The 21,626-nt window shown below is 47.9% G+C and overlaps 1 protein-coding gene across 3 annotated transcripts in view; it reads right to left on the reverse strand.

Moving 5' to 3' along the window:
• KNL1 (kinetochore scaffold 1) overlaps positions 1 to 21,626 on the reverse strand; it is a 1,870,945-nt gene that overhangs the window by 352,765 nt on the left and 1,496,554 nt on the right. The gene's annotated exons all lie outside the window — the stretch shown is intronic.

Consider the following 21,626-nt stretch of genomic DNA (forward strand, 5'->3'; position numbering starts at 1 on the left):
CTCTCTGCCTTGCTAACAGTGTTCTGGAATCGTAGAGTGGTGTACCTCTTCATATTCTGTCTTTTTCCCTCCCTTTTTCACAAACTTATTAGAGTGCAATCTAGTTAAGCGCTCACCTCTGTATGAAAATAAGTGGTGTTTTACTGTGATTTTCTAATAGGGAAAAAGGGGTGTATATATCATAATGGTAACTGTGTTTAGAATATTTTACAATAAGAGTGCTGGAGTGTTTCAACTGTGTGTGTTTAAATAAATAATTATATACTTTGATACCAAAGCTCTGGTCAGTGTTTGCTTGTATTATTGTATCTGAGTGCCTATTGAGTATACTTTACATACTGCCTAACTCTTCTTGAGAGAGGTCTGACTGCTCAGCCACAGCTACCAGGTAACTCTGGGTGGTACAGACTGCTACCAAGTGGGTTTACTGCCAACACCTGTAGTCTTAAATCTTTTGCAGTGGTCCCTAAGGGAACTGCACAGGTTTCTGCCTAACATGGATCAACACCTCTGAGCAATGCCAAAAGACTAAACATGCTATACTTCACAAGATAATTACGAAGAAAGTTAGGACACATAAAACTATCTGTTAAAATATCCTGGTGCTAGAGCGAGAAATTCATTTTTGAGATTTAGAATGAACTTGTGGCATACAAGAAATATCCTAGCTAAATGGAACATCATTACTAAAAAGGAGGACATTTGCCGCTTCTGTAAAGATCCAAAAATTTCTGAAACTTTAGTTCACTTAGTTGCGGAATGTCCCATGCTACTGCATAAAAGAACTGAGCACTTTAAGAAACACTTTGAAACATACACTCCACTAACAATTGAAAATGTTTGGTTCCGGATTTATAATACTCAAATAACAACTGTAAGATTAGCAATTGTGAACTATTTGATAGCATTGAAATTAAAGGAAGATTTTAGAGAGAAATTATAATGACAGTGTAAATGAAACCTACAATGATTCAAAAGGTTTCTCAGACATTCTAATTAGATTTTTATATATTTTATGGCTCAAATAAAGATAGCACATTGTTATTGTCAAGAGTAAAAGTGAAAACACGGATAAGTGAATGTAATATTCTTTTCTCTTTTTCCTTTTTTTGATTATGATTTAATATGTTTTGTTTTAATATGAAATGATTTCATGTGTAATGATGTGCAGTATATCTGTTTTGGTTTTTGTATGCACAATTTTGTTTTGTACTTTGTATTTTGTATTTATGTATTGAAAAGTTGATTTATCAACTACATCAATAAAAAAAAAAATAAGGGGCACGGTGGAGCGAATAGAAGTTAAAGTGGAAAACCTAGAGAATAATCAGACCAATGTGGAGCTAATGGAAATGAAGCTGAATGCTAGAATGACGGACATTGAATTGCGCGAGGAAGAGATAACTCGCAAGATGGATGACATGGAAAATAGGGAGAGGAGGTCGAACCTGGGGATCCTTGGTCTGGCAGAGAAGGATGGTGAAACCCTGCTGCAGGTAGAAAGAAAAGTCCAAACATAATAAACCTTTTGCATGAAGACGAGGAAGGAAAAGCAGTGACAATTGAAAGAGCGCACAGGGGGGGCAGAGCCTTTGGAGGAGGACCTTGCTCAATTGTGGTTGTTAGGAAGAATTCTCTGTTTAGGCTGAATTTCCTAACCTAGTGAGTCCCCCAGCAGCTTTGCTGGATTTTGTGGGGTTTATTTTTTTCTCCTGCCAAGAGTGAGACTCTTTTACCCTCACTCTTGGACATGACTTGAGAGTGTTCTCTGTGACTTGCTATGTGCTTATGGGCTAGGGGGTAATTGTCCCCATAGGCCATCATTGGTTTTTGAATGTGTGTTACACAGCACCCTCAGTGCAGTAGCACAGGGGTGTCTTAGAGACCCCCAATCATAGACTCCACACCCTGGGACTGACTACTGTCTCCCTGGGTCTGTAAAGTTGCCATTGACTTTACTAGTCTTAACTTAGGAACTAACCCAGTACAAACCATCTTACTGTGGAAGTACTGGTAGGGGCAATTAGATTGCCCCTGGGTATGTTGTCGAGGGGGTACTGTCCCGTCCCCCCTCGCCGAGTTCTGGCTGGTGGCAGTGGATACCACGGAAATATTCCACCGGAATATTTCCCAATGGGATTTCCCATTGTTTTTGATGCACCACTTTTTGGTGCAATGTTAAAGATACCGCCGGTTTATTTAATTAATATAAATTCACCGGTTGGGATATTTTGCCGGAACTCGCCGCCAAAATGGCGTCTAGGTTCACTTCAGTAACCCTGAACCCGAGTCGAGCCTTTGTTCCACTTTTGGCAGGCTTCTGCACAGAAGCCCTCCAAAGTGGTGCCATTCTGTCTGGGTACCACAGGGGGTGTGGGAGGGGGTTTAGGCACCCTGGACCGAGTTGCCTTGCCAACTCAGGTCGCACTCTAGTGTGATTGGCCCAAGTGGTGAGCCACCCCGCTCACCACTTAGCATGTTTGAGTGACAGCTAGGCTGTATGAATGGGGGTTTGCTGCATAAAAGCAGGGTTTTTGGGACTGGTTCTTCAGAAGTCGCCACAGGACCTAAGAAGCCGAAGAGGGAGAAGCCGAGCCGACCTACCAAGACGACACCACCGGTGAAGCCCTGCAGAATCGTCTCACCACTTTTCCCGACGACAGAGGAGATCTCCCGCCGGAGAGTCTTCTTCCCTTAACTGGTGGGGACAACCAGTTGCTGCCTTCTTTTCGCCGTCCCGAAGCATCTCGTGGCCGCCTTGCCTGTGCCAAGCACCCCGGCAACCCGGATACCACTTTTTACCTCAACCGCGAAAGAGGGGTAAAAAATCCTTTGTGACCGGAGAACTCCACGGCTGGCCTCATCCCTGGTAGTGCAACGACCTGCAGCCTTCCTCCCCGTCGAGATCACCTCTTCCTCGGGACGACGCCGCGACTTGCACCCACTACCAGGAACGACTACCACCGCTGGAGGAATCTTCCCACTTTTAAAGGTACTGTGTACCCCCGGCCTCCCTTGCCACCGATTGTACGGGGTAGATTTAGCCCTCGGCTCTCGAACCTGGGTAGGTCTGGGACACCCTAACTAAACTTTTCAGAACCGTAGTAAAACCGTTTTCTACTCACCTGCAAAGACTTGTGACATTGTGTGATCTTGGGCACATTTTCGCCTGGCTCCCTCTAACGCGGGCCCCGAACTAAGTCCCCTTGTCCCACCATTGACTGTCTTTGCTAACCTTATGTGAAAAGTGTTTTACCTTACAGCTCTCTTTATTTATGCCTTTTCCCTCCCTTTTGGTAATACTTGTTGGAGTACCATCTAACGTTAAGCGCTCACCTCTGGTTGGAAATAAGTGGTGTTAACTTAGAATTGTCCAACAAACGATTAGGGATGTACATATGAGTAATAGTAACTGTGTTTGACTTTCTTACCTTTTCTAATGTGCTAGTGTAATTTTTGAGTGTACCTTTAATAAATAAGTTTATACTTTTCCACCTAGCTCTGGTCAGTGTTTGCTTGTGCTGGTGTACCTCTGTACCTATTATGTATCCTCTGTATACTGCCTAACTCTTCTTGAGGGAAGTCTGACTGCTCAGCCACAGCTACCACAGTGAATCTGTGCGGTGCAGACTGCTACCAAGTGGGTTTACTGCCAACACCTGTAGTCTTAAATCTTTTGCAGTGGTCCCAGAGGGAACTGCACAGGTTTCTGCCTAACAGTGGTTAAATTCCTCAGCTACAAAGAGAAAAGCAGAAATCCTCATCAAGGCAAAATAGAAGCAGGACATTGAATTTCAAGGATCCAGAATAAAAAAATGTCTGGACCTTTCTAGTTTTACTCTAGAAAGAAGGAGGGCATGCAGGCCTCTCACCCTTTGGCTCACGGACCAGGCAATTAGGTACAGATGGGGCTACCTGTTTGATCTAACATTTGAGTATAAAGGGGAGGACTAAAGAATTACCACACCCGAAGAAGCTAAACAAGTCCTGAACAGCCTATCGGATCAGTCTAGTTCAAGAGGCCATGCTGGCCCACAAGAAGCTGCTCTCTCACAGTTGGGGGACCATGGTGGAACCCCCCGCAGGCAAAGAAGGGGCAAAATTGGAAGAAAGTACTTCAAGCCGAACCCGGTTTCGGCAGCAAAGCCTCATTGAAAAGGTACAGAGACTGGGAATGCATGAGACATTCAAACGCAAGCTACACTGGCAACACACAATTACACAATGAGTTACATGAGAACTAAAGGGGAAAGGAGAACAGGATAACTAATTGATATCCCAGGGGAGGACTGTTTTAAAACCCTGGTGGCCCTCAGTTTTAGGAGGGTGTCTCAAACCTGGGGACCCGAGCCAGTGTCTAGGGTCTCGTTCCAGTTTAAATGGTTGAATACATTTAATGTTAAGGGGGGGGGGGGGAGGAGGAAGCATTCGATTCAGCAATTCCATCAGGGGTATGCAGGAAAAAATGAGACTCTGTTTGTTGCGGGACAGGGGCGAGAGCAAAAATCCGACAAAATGGGACCCGGCATAGAGGGGATAGAGAGGCCCAAGGCTCAGTGTCGGAAAACCACTAAGGGTTGGGACGTTAAATGTAAAGGTGCTTAACTCACCCATTAAGAGATCCCTTCTAGTAAGACAATTTGAAAGAGCGGAAATAGATGTCCTCTTTATACAAGAGACCAGACTCAAGGCGGGGGAGGACAGAGCGTTGAGGGGAAGAATGGTGGGGCAAATATTCTGGGCGCCTGGAGAACAAAATAAAGGTGAAGTGGGTGTCCTCCTTAGCAAGCGGCTCAGGCTGGAAAGCCCAACACTGGAACAGTCAGCGGATGGTAGGCGTCTAATAGTCCGAGGCGAATGGGAAGCTGCACAAATCACACTAGTGGGGGTCTATGCGCCCAATCAAGGGCAGGGGCCATTCAATGAGGACGCCTTCGACTCTATCAGGGGGCGTGGTGAAGACTTGGTGGTAGTGGGGGGTGGAGGGGTTTAACGCTTGGGCGGATCCCTAAATGGACAGACAACAGACCAGAATACGTAATAAGAGTGCCCCTATAGAGGAGATCACTAGGTTCACTGCCACGCTCGAGCAGGAGGGGCTGGTGGCTGTTTGGAGGTCTTCCCCTCAGGGAAAAAGGGGATATACTTTCAAATCAGAGGTGCATGATACCTTTACAAGGATCGACTACTTGTTGATAGATAGAGAGAACAGATCCAGGGTCCACGACAGTATAATCCACCCAGTACCTTGGTCGGACCATGATAGGAACATAGCAACCTTAGAACTAGAGGGGATTGGCCACAGAGGGACCAGGTGGAGATGTAACGACACCCTGTGGAGGGACAAACTCTACGCCCAGGTACCATGTACTGCAATAGAGGAGTAGTTTCAAATTAATAACAAAGGGGAAGTGGATATGGGCACTGTATGGGAAGCGGGAAAAGCGGTGTGGAGGGGCCACCTCATAAGAGAAGGGGCTAGGCGTAAGAGGGAGTGGAAATTACAGAAAGACAAACTAAGGGGTGAGATCATAGAGCTCGAGGGGAGACTACATGCCCAGGGCTCATACTGCGAAGAACACCTCGCAACCCTCAAAGTTAAGCGGGAAGAATTGAAGGCTCTGGCGGCTGGAGTCGTAATAAGAAGAACAAGTTACTTTCTTACCTGGTAACGTTCTTTCGATGGGATGGTCCGACGACGTATTCCATATCTATGACAGGTAATGTCCACAGCTGTGCTGCTTCGGAAAATCTTTGGCGTCTGTGTCCTGCGTCGATGACGTCGATGCGCCGTCCCCGAGGACCTCCTCCGACGGCCGACGTCACCCGATGTGATAAGTAGGACGCACGACGCCCATAGCCTCAGTTATAGTTTTTTCCCAGAACGTGTGCCACCAGTTTTCTGCCAGTCAGACACACAAGGCCTTGCGGAACGCAAGCTGCAATCGCAAAAGAAATTCTGCAGCGGGGAAGGCAGGGAGGGAGCGATATGGAATACGTCATCGGACCATCCCATCGAAAGAACGTTACCAGGTAAGAAAGTAACTTGTTCTTCGAGGGGATTGGGTCCTCCGACGTATTCCATATCTATGACAGACTCCCAAAGCAGTAGCAAGCAAGGAGGTGGGAAAGAATTTTAGAATACAAATTTAGCATGCCCAATTCAAATTGCGGAATATAGAACTGCCTTGCCAAAGGCCAGATTTTGCCCTCTGATGGAATCGAGGGAGTAGTGACGTACAAAAGTATGTATTGAAGCCCAGGTGGCTGCATCACAGATGTGACGAATAGGAACTCCCCTCTGCAGAGCAGTAGACGCAGCCACTCCCCTGGTAGAATGGGCCCGCAAGCCAGCCGGAGGATCCTTACCCGCCAAGCGGTAACACTCGGAGATAGCTAAAATAATCCAACGAGACAAAGTCTGTTTCGTCACAGCTTGTCCCAAACGCTTTCCCGCGTAACCAATGAAAAGTTGATCGTCCACTCTGACCCGGGACATGCGCGAAATATAAAAGCTCAACGCTCTCCTAGGGTCAAGCCTATTGAGCCTCTCCTCTTCCTTACCAGTATGTGGAGGAGGATAGAACGCAGGAAGAACAACATTCTGGCTCAAATGAAATTACGAAACCACCTTCGGAAGAAAAGAAGGACGAACTCTAAGGACAACCCTGTCCTTATGAAACACAGTGAAGGGTGGCTTAACTGAAAGTGCCTGTAACTCACCGCAACCAAAAACACAGTTTTCAGAGTTAACAGCCTCAAAGGGCAAGAATGTAAAGGCTCAAACGGAGCACCCATTAGAAACTTAAGAACAAGGTTTAAATCCCAACCTGGCACCATAAAAGGTGACTGAGGGAACACATTAGTGAGCCCTTTCAAAAACTGCGAAATTAAAGGAATTTTAAAATAGGAACACTCTTCAGACGAGCGCTTAAATATGGACAGCGCCGCCAGGTAACCTTTAATGGTCCCCACTTGCAAGACCCCATGGGCCAAAGAAAGCAAAAAAGACAGAACCATGGGAATGTCACATTCAAAAGGATCCACATTCTGAACTCGGCACCAGTCGCAGAACTTTCTCCAACGGCAACGGTACAGAGACTTAGTTGCTGGCCGCCTGGCCGAGAGCAACACCTCCATCACGCCTGGGAGGTCCCAATCCTTATACCTCAACCTTTCAGAAGCCAAGCGTGAAGATTGAGGGATCTGACCTCTGGATGGAGAACCTGACCCCCCTCCGTGAGAGCAGAAGATGACGTAGGGAAGACAACGTGGAGGGCAGATGGACAAGTCGAGAAGGTCCGGGTACCACGTCCTCCGGGCCCACGCCGGAGCAATGAGGATCATCCGGGAACCGAACCTCCGTAACCTCCGCAGCACTTGCGGGATGACGGGGACTGGAGGAAACGCGTACAGTAGTGGGAATGACCACTCCACCACAAATGCGTCTCCTAAGGCTCCTTTTGGAGGAAATTCCCGCGAGCAGAACCTTTCGCACTTCCAGTTGACACTGGAGGCGAAGAGATCCACTTGAGGGGTCCCCCAAAGTGCGAAGATCTCCAGGAGAATCTCCTGAGCCAGCTCCCAACTCGTGAGAGATCGAGCTCTGCCTGCTCAGAGCGTGCGCCATCTCGTTGTCGTCTCCGGCCAGATGAACAGCCGAGATCGACACTTCCTGCTGAATGGCCCAGAATTCGAGCTGCATCGCCTCCCTGCACAGCGGAAGTGAACCTGCCCCCCCCCCCTTTTTGTTGAGGTAGTGCATGGCCACCGTGTTGTCCGTTAGAATCAGGACACTCTTTCCGCACACAGTCTGCAGAAAAGCCTTCAGGGCTAGCCTGACGGCTCTCAGCTCCAACAGATTGATATGGAGTCTGGACTCCGACGGAGACCAACGACCGCTGTCAACTCGTTGGCATGAGCTCCCCATCCCGTGAGGGATGCATCCGTCACGATCATCACCTCCGGCCAGGGCAGCCAAAATGGGGCCCCCTTCATCAGATTGCCCTCGACGGCCCACCACAGAAGGTCCCGGGCTACCGAGGGCGGCACCTGAACAGGGTCCGACAGCCTGCCGGAGGACTGAGACCACTGGAGCTTGAGTGCCCACTGCAAAGATCTCATCCGCAGACGAGCCTCTGGCACCAGAAGAATGCAGGATACCATGAGGGCGAGCAGTCTCAAGAACTCGGACGCTGGGAGATCCTGGGCAAATTGAAACTTGTTCACCATCTGCTGAATGTGAAGAGCCCTCACCTGAGGAGGAAAACACTGCCCCAGGGGCGTGTCGAGCACTGCTCCGATGTACTGGAGCCGGTGCATTGGTGTCAAATGGGACTTCTTTAAATTGAGGGAGAAGCCCAGCCTGTGAAGGGAGTGGCAGGTGACGGACAGATGATCCAGGACTTGCTCGGGAGAGCTCCCCCTGATCAACCAATCGTCCAGGTAGGGGTAGACGTGAATCCCCCCTTTCCTGAGATGCGCTGCCACCACCACCATGAGCTTGGTGAAAACCCTCGGGGCGGAGGTCAATCCGAACGGCAGGACCCGAAACTGAAAGTGCGAGTCGCCAACCGCGAACCTCAGGTGGTACTTCTGCTTGGGATGGATCGGCACATGGAAGTAAGCATCCTTGAGGTCGAGAGACACCAACCAGTCCTGAAGTTGAAGGGCCTGGAGGACTTGAGAAAGAGTCACCATCTTGAACTTGTCCTTCCTGAGGAGTTTGTTCAAACCGCGCAAGTCCATGATGGGTCTCAATCCCCCGTCTTTCTTAGAAATCAAAAAATAAGGGGAATACCATCCCTTGTTCCTCTCCGCTACAGGCACCAGTTCTATGGCGCCTGTCTCCAGCAGGGCTTGAATTTCCTGCGCAAGGAGCAGATCCGGACACTTCAAAAAGAGGTTCCCTGGTGGATTGTCGTGAGGCCTCTGCCGAAAAAGGAAGACAGTAGCCGTGGGTTATGATCTCCAGAACCCACACATCCGAAGTAATGGCTTGCCACTCTACAAGATGCTGTGCCAGCCTTCCCCCAACCGGCGAACCATGGGACCTGGCCCCCTGACTGAGTGGTAGCGGCGTTGCCCGAGGGCAAAGAGGCAACTGCCCGAGCGGCCTTGGCACCTCGAGTACCTTTATTTCCACCTCTGGCACTCTTACGATGGCCTCTTTGACTGCTAGCTCCCCTCGCTTTACTGAAGGATGAGTAATAGCGAAAGGAACCTCCCCTCCATTGCTGTCCCCTAGGACGAAAAGGCGGAGGTTGGCGAACTGCAGCGCCCAACGACTTCGCTGCAGCCTCTCAAGGCTCTCGTCAGCCTTGCTGCCAAAAAGGTGTTCACCGTCAAAGGGCATGTTGAGGAGCCGGGACTGCACATCAGCAGCAAACCCAGACTTCCGCAACCACGCAAACCTGCGCATTACGGTGCTCGCCACCATGGACCGGCTGACACAATCCGCCAAGTCCAAACCCGACTGAACGGCCTCACACATGGCATCCTTGCCATCCTGAACCATAGCAAGGAAACCATCCCGTTCGTCCCCTTCAGGAATATGTTCAGCCGCTAATGCAACACAGTTCCACAGAGTGTGTGTGAAACGAGACAAGGCACATATGGAGTTGGCCGCCTGAAGCGCCATAAACTCCGAAGAAAACACTTTCTTCGCCCAGCCGTCAAAACGTTTGTCGTCCCTATCCGGAGGGATGGTAGGATACGACGCCTGCTTTGCCGGGGCCGTAGCCGCCTGCACCACCAAACTCTCCGGAGTGGGGTGCCTAGACAAGTAGCAGGGGTCGCTACTGGCTGGACGGTATTTTCGCGACAAAGACTTGCCCACTGCCGGCAGACTCTCCGGAGCAGTCCAAGCCGCCGCCACCCTTCTCTGCAGAGCCATATCAAAAGGCAAAACCGTGTCAGTGGGGGGACCGAGATCAAAGATGTCCGTGAGATCATCCTGAACGAACTCCCCTGGGGGAGCTGACCAACCCAAGTACTCGGTGACCCGAGACATAAGGCGCCGATATGAAGAATCGGCATGAGTGCCAGGCTCCGGCCTACAAAACTCCACCTCCGGAGAAGTGTCCAGTCCACTGGCATCATGCAGCGACTGCCGCAGGTCATCAAACTGGCTATGGCCCGAGATAAGTTCATCGGGAACCGGAACCAAGCCGCCATCAGAGCCTTCATAACCCTCTGAAATGTACTCCAGACGGGGAGAGGAAGACCTCTGGGGACCAAAGCAGTGCCTGACCTTAGCCAGAGCCTTTCTAGGGGCAAACCACGTGCCACGGGGCCCCTCCGACACCACCGCCTCGAAAGGCGTCGAGGGCGCCGAACGAGTCGGCGCCGGTGTCGACAGAAAAGGCGTCGACGTCGAGCGAATCGGCGTCAACGTCAGCTGCAGCGCCGTCAACATCGGCAGCGTCGACACAGGCCTCGAAGCCGGAGCTCCGAGCGTGTCTCTCAACGACCTAGGCGCCGACGACCCCCTCGGAGGCGGAGCCTCGAGAGAAATCGTCGACGACCTTGGTGCCACAGGCGTCGACATCTTCTTCGAAGACGGCACAGGATCACGTGGTCTCGAGCACATCGAGGACCGGGACCTGGAACGGGCATGGCGAGAACGGCTACCCTTGTCCGAGCGGGACCTCTCCCGCGAGCCGTGCTGACCACCCGAGCCCGGAGGCATACGAGCGGTGTCTCTCGACCGGTACCGACCGACCCCACTCGGAGGCACGGATGGACCGGTGCCCTGCGATTCAAGAATCGCTAGCATCTGCTTCCCGAAGGAAGCCCATTCCTCCGGTGTCGCTTGCATGGAGGGATAAGCGACCCGCCGACAGGCGGAGTCCTCGGAAGAGGACGGGGAAGGCGACCTATGCCGGCGCTTCCGGGAATGCCTCGAAGAGACGGAGGAGTGGCGAGACCGACTCCTGGATGGAGACCCACTGGACTTCCAACAATGACGCGGAGAGTCGCCCCTCGAGTCATCCGTCGAAAGTCCCGCAGACCTCGACTTCCGGGGCATAGACACTCGGCCTACCGACAGCTTCTTCTTGCGTTCCCGCAAGGCCTTTGCCGTGAGCGACTGGCAGTCGACACAGTCGTCCGTATCGTGGGCCTCCCCGAGGCACCAGAGGCAGGCGTCGTGCGAGTCCGTGACCGACATCTTGGACCCACAGTCCCCGCATTTCTTGAAGCCCGGACGCGGGGTTGAAGACGAAGAAGACATCGCCACAAACAGGTCTACACAACAAACCGAACAGGTTCAGCGAACCGAGAATTGAAAACAGCAAACTCCAACCAGTCGAGGCGTACCGAGATTCACGAAGCGAACACGTTCGCGGAAAAAACAGAACTGAGGCTATGGGCGTCGTGCGTCCTACTTATCACATCGGGTGACGTCGGAGGAGGTCCTCGGGGACAGCGCATCGACGTCATCGACGCAGGACGCAGACGCCAAAGATTTTCCGAAGCAGCACAGCTGTGGACATTACCTGTCATAGATATGGAATACGTCGGAGGACCCAATCCCCTCGAAAGCTAAGGTTCCTAAAACAGTCATTCAATGAAAAGGAGGAGAAGGCAAACAAAATGTTAGCCTCCAGACCCAGGGCACAGAGAGCAGAGAGATGGGTGGAAGCGATACGTACAGAAGAGGGGGAATGGGTGCGATCTGCTGAAGAAATAGCCGGCCAATTTGATAAATATTATGAAAACCTCTACACCAATGAGGAGGTCTGAGCAGAGAGGGAGATGGCAGACTATATAGAAGCTGCAGGCCTTACACATCTCAAAGACACAGAACAAGCACGCTTGGAATCTGACATCACCCCGGAGGAAGTTCAGGCAGCCATAAAAAGAATCCCTCCAGGAGGGGCTCCAGGAGAGGAAGGCTATAGCCTAGGATTCTACAAACAGTTTGCAGACATCCTTTCCCCCCAGTTAGCAACTCTGTTTAACCATATAAGAGAATCGGGCCAGGACCCCTCCCCCCGTCATTTTCAACAGCACATATAGTAGTGATCCCCAAGACATGAAGGGACCCCGCAAGCTGTAAGTCATATCGACCCATATCGCTGTTGAATGCCGATGCAAATGTTTACACCAGAGTTCTCGCCTCGCGCCTGGAGGACATCATGCCCCGCCTGGTGCATCCGGACCAGGTGGGCTTTATAAAAGGGAGGCAGGGATCCAACGCCATGCGGAAAACCTTGGACATCATGGAACATACGGGGGGACTTGATAGAGACCATGCTCTCCTCAGCATGGACTCAGAGAAGGCATTCAATAGGGTGGAATGGGATTTCCTGTGGGCCGTGCTGAGGAACATGGGTTTCTGAGAAACTCTTATACGAGGGATTAAGGCTCTGTACAAGAACCCGAAAGGAAGGGTGGTGGTAAACAACAAAATCTCTGGGGAGATCGCCATGTCAAGGGGGGGACCAGACAGGGTTGCCCCCTCTCGCCGCTCTTGTATGCCCTGTCCATGGAACCGTTGAGCAACATCAGGAAGGATAGGGCGATTAGAGTAATAAGAGTAGGTAAAGTGGAAGACGAGTTGGCATTGTTCGCCGATGATATCATCCTGTACCTGGCAGACCCCCAGGGCGATACATTTCTAATAACTGTTGAATTTTCTGCATTAATAGACTTGAGCTTGATATACAAACTAGTGGCACAAGGGGCTCCCACAATAGGAACCACTAGCCACCTATTCCCAACTGTTTGCCTTTTTTAGGCCCTAGGATAGTGTGCAGGGGACGTAAGTTCCCTCATAGGGAACTTTCTCTTGGTACTGTATTTTCGACAACCTAGATGCCAGGGTTGTCTTTTCTCCCCTGCACCTGAAATTCTTACAATCAACTAATACTTAGTAACAGACTTTATATAATATTCTTTTTATAAGCCTAGACATCCGACTACACAACAAAATCGGTGTGCATTGTGTCAATCAGGTGTAGTTGATCCCCTTACAAGCAAGAACTCTGGAAATCTCTGACCCTCTACCATAAATGCCTTTTGCCAGAACAGGCCAAGCCATTTCAAATTTTGGAAGCAGCACTAAAGACGTTGAGAGATAATCTATTAAAGGAATGGAGAAACAGCTGTGATCAATCTCTCTGCCATCTTGATGCGACTAAGGAAGAGCTAATAAACAACCCTGCAAGGGTAAAAAGGAAGGTGTGGCAGGAAGATTGGATCAGTACGACTGAAAAAAGAAAATCAATGCAAAATATCCAACGTTTTATGGGATGAACATAGGATTTGGGGTGAACTCCCAAAATATCTTACCAAATTCCCTAACAGTTGGTACAGAGGTCACATTCTACTCTTCAGAATGAATCTGTATCCAACTGCACAGATCCTGAAAATGTATGGCCATGTCTCATCGACTGACTGCCAATTTTGCCATAAAGAAGGAGAGGAGGAATCCATGAGGCATATAACGTTATTTTGTCAAGGCCTAACGGACTTGAGAACTAAAAATCTGGGTAAGATTCTCGAGGATAAACACCTGGAAGCAGCAGATTTACTTTGGCTTTTCCTCCAACGAGGTGAATGTTTTTCAGCAACATTCACCCTGGTCACATTTTTTGAAGAAAGTCTTTGCTGAGGATGTAAAGGAATCTTGAAATAAGGTGTCAAGGGAGAATCCATTGCTTTAGAGATATTGCATGGGACTGTGAATATGGAATGGGGATTGGAAATCTTGATTTTGTACTGGTTTCTTTTATGATGTATTTTGATAAAAGTTTTGGAATTAACCAATAATCAATAATAAAAAAAATGCCACTGCCACCTTCGGAAGGAAGAGGGCGCTCACAAGACCACATTTCCATTGTGAAAAAGTGTGTAAAGGCTTTCAGGCAGATAGTGGTAGAATGTTGCTGGGACAAGGACAGAAGCTTTGCAGTAACTAGCTTAATATCTGCTATTGCCAAAAGGTTCAAAATGTTTCTGTAATAACCCTGAAGGGCTATTTTAATATAAATGTTTCTGTAATAACCCTGAAGGGCTATTTTAATATATCAGTCCTGGTGCTGAGCCCCAAGATGCGGAAAGAGCACAACAAGACCCTCAAAGTGGAGCACTTGACTTTATTGGAGGTTGAAAAAACGACACCCGAGCTCCTAAATGCTCCCAAGGATGAAGATAAGTGCGGCATGAATCAATCATAATGCATGGGTATGCGAAGACTGAAATTAAGGATAGAACATGATCCAAGGACATAATAACGGAAAAGACCCTTTATTGCGGGTCTGCAGCCACTTACTTCTGCATTGTTTCTTGAACACTTTCCTGGTCATCAGAATAATGTCCATATTCTTGATGGAGGCCCAGATGAGTTGACTTCTCAGGAACAAGGTACGTTTGTCTGAGGAGAGGGCTATAAAACCTCACACTTCTGTTAAGAAAGAAGGTGAAGAAACACTGGAGAAATATTGGGCTTACCAGACTACAGCCTTGGGGCTGCAAACTAGTACCTAGACAGACAATGATGCAGGAATAACCTCCGAGATTTGAATATTTGAGCATCACCTTGTGAACTATTGGCACTGGAGGAAAAGACATGAAGCTAGATGTCCACCAACAGGATATGGAGACCGTCCACTAGGGTCTCCATGCCCCAAGAGTTGAAACGCCTATTTGGATTTCTTGTGAGAGGTGATAAGATCACCCTGGGAGATCCCCAGTGCAGGAAAATTAGTGCCATCTCAGAGTGGAGTTCCAACGCATAATTCACCTGCTCCAAACTGCTTAGCTTGTCTGCCTCCACATTGTCCTATTTCGCCAAATGTACCACCCTCAGGTCAACACCGTGCTCAAGGGCACACTTCCAAATCTCCACCTTCAGGGGGGATAATTGGGAATGTGTACCCCACTGCTTGTAAAGATATAACATACATGTGGCATTGTCAGTCTGAATGGGCACCACCTTGCTGAAAATAATTCGTATGAAGGCCACAGGTACGTAAGACTGATGATGTGATCACATTTCTCTGCCACGGTCTATGAAGTTTCCTGGATAGAGGCGTCCCATCCATGGGTATGGATGAGGGGCACATCAACTATTACTTTGTGTGCGCGCAGGGTGGAGGGTGTCTGAAAATGGAGTCCCCCAGAGAATATTGCAATCATGTAAATCACTAAATTAGATCCCCCTAGAGATGTGGGGGAAGGAGACGTTGGCCAACTTGTCGCCCTGAAGTTGGTACCATGACCAGACAAAGTATAACTGAATCCTTATTATATAGACCACAAGAAGGTAAGAAGCTCAGGATCCTCTTAAACCACCAAGCTGAGGTCTGTGACCTGGAAAGGGTAGCTGATGGTCTCTTTCAGGTCTTTCACCATTTCTCGAATAGAGAGCAAGCTGGCACTCTGCTAGTTGTATTCAAACCTGATATAATGGTTACTTTACATCAGCTATGACGGTGTTGGTTGGCTGAGAGACCTAGTTCAAATAGGAGAAGCATGAGCACTTGAAGAGGGCTGCCTTGCTCGTGGTCTTCCAGATAGGCCAGTCATCTAGTAGCTGAAAAACTGTGAAAGTCCCCCGCCGCTAATGCATGGCAACCACCACCATCAGCTTGGCAAAGACTCTTGGAGCTGCACTGAACCCAAATAGAAAATGTTATATTGGTCTGGGTTTCCCTTTGGAGGAAATATCAAGGAATTCCTGAAAGAAGGCCTGGTGGGTATCTACAGGTAAGTATCTTCAAGTCGACCAAGCAGAACCAATCCCCTTGACAGAGGGGTCACCAAATCTGTGCAGGTGCAATCATCTTATTTTTTTAAGGGGAGAAAAATATTAAGGTGGAGAGAGTTCCATTTCTTTGGTTTCCTGAGTATATAATGGTTGGGGTACTCAGGAGTGGAAGACGTCTTCTTGTAACATCTAAAGTAAACACTACAGTTAAACAAGCTTCTTCACAGCCTGAAGGCTTGGGTAGTGAATCACTCAAAATGCAAGAATATAATGAAGAAAACTCAAACGAAGCACCTAATCATGTATCTTCACCTCCGAGGCTGTTCAGCCTCAACTCCCAACTATGCTTGTGCACCATTCCTCCATAGTCAAATGTGAGTCATGGAATGGAACGTCTGCTCAACAAATAGAGGAACGTAATAACATTATCATAAAATCTTTATTATCTAAAATGGCAAGAAAAAGTATGTTAAGAAATCAACATAAGCATACACACAATTTGGAGGATGCAAATCTAAAACGACAGACAAACAAAAGGTTAAGGGACATCAAATCTGATTGGATGTCAATGGAACAATACAGAGGGCTTAAAAAACGAATCACCCAGACATATAAGAATAACATTAAAATTCTCAAATGTAAGCTACACATCGCTGACAATCAGAAAATGATTCATCAATTATTTAAGCAGAACGCAAAATCTATCTGGGCAATAAGAAGCATGTCAAACACCTCTACGGTGACAATTAATTCTAATATTTCAGCGGATGCTTGGAAAAACTATCTCACGCAAGCTTATCAAATACCATCGGTATATGCTGATATCATAAGAACCTTGACACCTCTATAATGGGACTTTGTGTTTGGTCCCTGGAGGATATCCAGTGGGCAATAAACTAACTTAATTATTCAAAGGCTGGAGGACCCGATGGGATTCCATCATGTGTACTCAAATCAGATTCCAACTTCTGGCCCACTATTCTAAAAGCTAAGTACAAAAACATCTTTAAATCCAAGCGAATTCCAGAGTCATGGCTCTTATCCATCATCATACCCATCTTTAAAAAGGGAAATCCATCGGAGCCCTCCAACTATAGGCTGATTGCTCTTATGGACACCTCGTCTAAGGTGTTTTCTATTCTGATCCTCAATGAACTTGACAGGTTCATTCAAGATCACAACATTTTATCACGCTTTGAAATAGGATTCGTTATAAACATGGGTACGACTCCGAATGCAACCATTATCTCACATATTCTTTGTTTGTTTATTTGGTAATGCGTACCAAACCCTGAGGTAGCTGGGCGAAGCAGTTACAAGGATACTTGAAGCTTAGTTACAGAATACAGATAGGAAGAAAATAATCAGGATGAAAAGATCCTACAAGCCATAAAGTTGTTCTGTGTGTGCATCTTTATTTTACAATGACACAGAGCATTTTTTGTTGATTTTAGAATTTACTTTACAGTACTTTCGATAAGCATGAAAGTTTTGAGAAAACAAACGGACAAGAGTGATTGTGAACGATGATTACACGGGTAAGTGTCGACCTCAGAGGTATTGAGGTCAAAACTCCACAAGTAGGCACATTCCAAAGACAGATGAGGTAGAGAAAACCTACTATGCAAGGGAAGTGCGCCTGAGACTTAAGATGGTCCCAGGATTTGTTCACACAGGGTGAACACAACAGTCTTTACAAAACATACACGAGAGGGGGATGGTACAGTTGTGTCACGGGGATCGACACAGGTGTGTTTCGGCCAAAATAGGGCTTGATTTAAGCCTGTTTATATACTGGCCTTCGTCAGGAGGGACACCATTGTGGTGCTGTCCGTAGAATCTGTAGGTTTAAAAGAAGCTGTCAGGATCTCAGAGAATAATTGACTGGTTCATAATAGTATTCAATACTGGCTGAGTGGTGCCGTGGTGATACATCACGTGGTGTATCAAAAAACAGCTTACCTGCTGCTGCAATAGCAGTAGGATTCTGTGGACAATCCTCATATAATTGCTGGATTGCTAGTGCAAAGATGCACTTTAAGAGTGGGCCTTAGTGTCCTGAAGGCAGACATCTCTCAGGGTCCCGCAGACTGGAATGGACCAGGGTGGGTCCCAAATCTGAGAGGAAAACAAGGGGGGGATCATGACCAAATGATCCTCAAAGAGGTCTACTAGTCGTGGATTCGGTAGAGGTGAGGGAATCCTGCCAGGGGTCTGTACCCCCTATTTGCCGTGGTAGTAGTCCATACGTGCCCATAGAGTGAAGAGGTGTTCTGTGTGGAACTCGGCGAATAGTTCCGGTCGGCCGTGAAGTATCCATGGAGGTGAGTGGAGTGGCGTGGTTCCACAAGTGGGTATGGCTCCAGGTGTAGTGTATCCTCTCTGGTGCGGAGATCGTAACTTGAGATGTGCAATAGTGATGCAGGCCTGTGCAGAATGCCTGGTAGACCACCAGGAGTGAAATGGTGACGCATGAGTGAAACAGTGTGGTCCATGTTAAAATATCTGGTTCTGAAAGCGTCCGGTCCTATGCTTGGTGCCACGTGAAAACTGTGCGTTTTGGTTTATGGAACAAAATGCATGCTGCATGTGCACAATTTTAGTGCTGGAGGCGGGGACTACAAACAACTATAGAGGTGCCTTGGAGTAGGAGTGCCATAAAATGCTAATTGAAGCTAGTAGATAGTGCCTGATTGCAGTTGTAAGTGGGCGAAAGCACGTGGTTAATTATACAAAGACCGTACGTGAAAGTTGCTCCTAAATGCAGGCGTTGCGACATAGAATAGAGTGACACAGGTTAAGGACCCTATCAACTTACCACAGTGCGTCTGGTGCTTCTGTGCTCGCGGGGTCCTCAGCTCACAGTGGTGCTGTGCGAGGGAGACCGGCTTCCGTGTCTACAAACGTTCCTAGAGGCTGACGTTCAGCCAATGGGGATGCGCGGTTGGTGTGGGAGGCGGCCGAGCGAACCAATCACCTCATGGTCAGTGTCTTACCCAATCGCGCATCACTTGAAAGGCGGGAGGGTGGGGTGGAGAAGTGTACTCAGAGGTATGGACTACTGGTGTGGCAGGGCATCATGGGAGAGGTAGTCCCCTAGGGGTGAAAAGCTATGAACCATGCCGGATGATTTAAAAGGCATGGTTAACGTTTTTTAAAAAAGGCGCGTGGGGGTGCGCTGGATGTAAGGTGCCTGGGTCGATTGGCGATTGTGGGCCTAGGCGCCCTAGTGTCTGTCCACAAGTTGTTGAAGCAAAAGAGTTTTTTGACGTAGGAGCTATTGGCCCATGCATTTTTACATTGAAAAAACAGTGTCAACACACAATTTTAGTCCCCTGGTTGCAAAAGTGGAACAATTGAGTGAGGAAGCGAGTTCTATTCACTGCCTTTTCATCCACAAGTTGCTTAAGCAAAAGAGTTTTTGACGTGGGAGCTATTAGCCCATGCATTTTTACAGTGAAACAGCAATGTCAAACCACAATATCTGTCCCCTGGGAGCAAAAAAATGGAACAAATTCGTGAGAGAGCAAGTTCTATTCATGCATACATTTTCAATTTAGTCGGAATAACACATCATGTTAGTATAAAGGAAGGCTATTTGACATGTGTGTTGGGTGGCAGGAGTGTCTCAAAAGTGTTTCCATTCTACGGTTATGTTTGAACTGTTACGTACAGAGTCCAATTTATGCACCCATTTTTGTTCCAGTTTGGTGAGGGCCAGATTGATATCCCCTCCACGTCGTTGTGGCTGGAGCTGTTGTAGCACGGTTCAGAAATGTTTGTGGGTATGTCCTTTTTTGTTGAAATGTTCAACCAGAGGTTTGTCTTGCACTTGGTTCTTGATACAGGACCTATGTTCGTTAATCCTTTGTTTTACGGGTCTGATAGTCTTGCAGATATATAGCATGTTGCACGGGCATTTGATGGCGTAGACTACAAATCTGCTCTCGCAGTTGGTATGACTGTTCATCTTCCAAGTGAAATCCTTATGGGTGAAGGTTTTGCTGTTGGTGGTGTACCCACACGCGACACAGTGTCCGCAGCTGAAGTGTCCTACAACTGGTGGGAGGTCCCACAGGGTTGATGTGTTTTTGTGGGTTCCAGAAACGTATGTACAAGGGTGTCTCTTAGGTTCTTGTTCTTTTTGAAGGCGAACAATGGTTTCTTGGCTAGGCTGCCCTCGTTTTTGATCAAATGCCAGTGTTTGTTAATATTACTCTTGATGAGGTTGCTGACTGGGTTGTACGTTGTCACGCAGACGGTCCTGTTGATGGGATCTTTTTCTTTTGCTGTTAGACAGACAGAGCGGTCGGTATTCGCTGCCCTTTTCTTGGCCGTCCTGATGGAATTTTTAGGATAGCCCCTCTGTTCTAGACGTGTTTGGAGTTGCTGAGCATGTAGAATGAATTTATCTTTGTCGGTGCAGTTCCTGTGGATATGGAGGAATTGGCCGTAGGGGAGATTATACTTCAACCCTTGTGGGTGGTAACTCGTGAAATGTAGCAGAGTGTTTCTATCGGTCGGTTTTCTAAAGAGTTCTGTTTTCAACATTTCTCCAGATCGATAGATGTGTAAATCAAGAAAATTGATGGCTTGGTAGTCCCAGTCGATGGTGAACTTGATGTGGCTGTTCTGTGTGTTGAGCCATTGGTGAAACGCCAGTAGTGATTCTTTACTGCCTTCCCAGATCAATAGCACGTCGTCGATGTATCGACGCCAGATCTTGATGTGCGATCTGTGGGGGTTGTTGTTGTGGTAGATGTTATCTTCTTCGTACTGGGCCATGTAGATGTTGGCAACGTCTGGTGCAAAAGTTGCCCCCTTGCTGACGCCTTTTATCTGCCGATACACATTTGTTGTCCGAACAGGAAAAAGTTTTCTCCCATGGCAATGCGGATGCATTCCAGGAGTAAGTTGGTGGGTATGGTGGTTGTGTCGGTCCTTCTTTTCGAGGCAGGTGGCCAGTGCTTGTAATCCTTCTAGCTGTGGGATGAAGGTGTATAAAGCCTCTACATCCATAGTGACGAGGATGGAGTCGGTGGTTAGATGTACTGCGTCCAAGATCTTGATGGTTTCTGTGGTGTCTTTAATGTAGGAAGCCATTTTCCCAACAAAAGGTTTCATTAAAAAATCTGTGTATAATGAGAGGGGTTCGAGTAAGGAGTCACATGCAGAGACAATAGGTCTGCCTGGTGGTTTAGTAGCATGTTTATGTATTTTAGGCAGTATATAAAAGGCCAGAATCCTGGGGTGTGCTTTGTTAAAAAATGCCTGTTCGTCTTGGCAGATACGCCCTTCTTCTTCGGCATGTTTGGTCAGGTTGTCAATTTCCTCTTGTAGACGCTGTGTAGGGTCCCTGTTCAATTTCTTGTATGAGGTGGTGTCACTTAGGAGAAGTTGGCACTCTTGGTTGTAATCGCCGGTGTTCATGATCACGATGCCTCCACCCTTGTCAGCTGGTTTGATTGTTATGGTGGTGTCCTGGTTGAGGTCCCTTAAGGACTGTCTTTCATCTCTGTTTAAATTGTCTTGATAGAAGTTTTTTGTGTCAGGCCGTTGCTGATGGTCTTCAAAACAATTTTTTCTAAAGTGTCGAACTCGCCCGGAATGGTATGTGGGGGAGGAAAGAAGGTTGACTTAGGTTTGAAGCCTGTCTCGCGGTGTCTCTGGTCCTTGGGTGACGATATTTTCAGAGTCCTGTTTTTCTGGTAGGTATACGTCGAAAAAATATTTGAGTCTCAAGGTACGGAAGAATTTTCTAAGTTCAGCCTCTGTAGTAAAGGGATCAGCCTTAGTGGCCGGGACAAAAGATAATCCTCTTTCAAGTAGTGTTTGTTCTGCTTGGACTAGAGTTCTGGAGGATAAATTGAAGATGGGAATGGATGCTATGGCTGGTTCGAGTACCATTGGC

Source organism: Ambystoma mexicanum, chromosome 14 (assembly GCF_040938575.1).
Source record: "Ambystoma mexicanum isolate Mex_15411 chromosome 14, UKY_AmexF1_1, whole genome shotgun sequence".
Lineage (NCBI taxonomy): Eukaryota > Metazoa > Chordata > Amphibia > Caudata > Ambystomatidae > Ambystoma > Ambystoma mexicanum.